The sequence below is a fragment of the Microtus ochrogaster genome, linkage group LG4 (assembly GCF_000317375.1).
Source record: "Microtus ochrogaster isolate Prairie Vole_2 linkage group LG4, MicOch1.0, whole genome shotgun sequence".
Lineage (NCBI taxonomy): Eukaryota > Metazoa > Chordata > Mammalia > Rodentia > Cricetidae > Microtus > Microtus ochrogaster.
The window spans coordinates 58,844,702-58,845,283 of record NC_022030.1 but is presented as its reverse complement, the minus strand read 5'-3'; the positions used below and the strand labels follow the sequence as shown (position 1 = coordinate 58,845,283).

General features: G+C 36.3%; 1 protein-coding gene across 1 annotated transcript in view; it reads right to left on the bottom strand.

Moving 5' to 3' along the window:
- Positions 1-582, bottom strand: part of Mreg (melanoregulin) — a 64,955-nt gene that overhangs the window by 45,050 nt on the left and 19,323 nt on the right. The window lies entirely within an intron of this gene.

Genomic DNA, 582 nt, shown 5'->3' with positions numbered 1-582 from the left:
CCAAAATAAATAAATAAATAAATAAATAAATAAATAAATAAATAAATAAATAAATAAAATAAAAATAGCCTAAAAGGGATGGTAACAGGGATTAGAAGGTAAAGGTGCTTGCTGTCAATGTCTGATGTCCTAAATTCAATCCCTAGCATTTACACAAAGGTCAGAACCAACTCCTCTGACCTGAACAAGTGCACTGTTTTAAATAACATAGAACAGTCAGGTATGGCAGCACATGCCTACAATACCAGCACTTGGGAGGCAAAGCAGGACAATCACATGTTCAAGCTCAGCCTGGACTATACAATGAGACTCTGTCCTCCAAAACCAAGAATAAATAAAAACAAAATCGATAACCAGTAAATAATAAAAATGTTAGAAAACTTTTAATCACATATATAGACAAGAAGTGATTACTACAGCTAAACAGGAAATTTAACACTAGGTATCCCAACCGAAAACCAACACAACTTTTACCAGCTTTGAGGTCAAGGACAAACTTGAAGTGTGGCTGACCCCGTAGTACAATGGGAGAGCATTGTGCTAGGGCATGGGTGCAATCTTAGCAACACACACACACACACA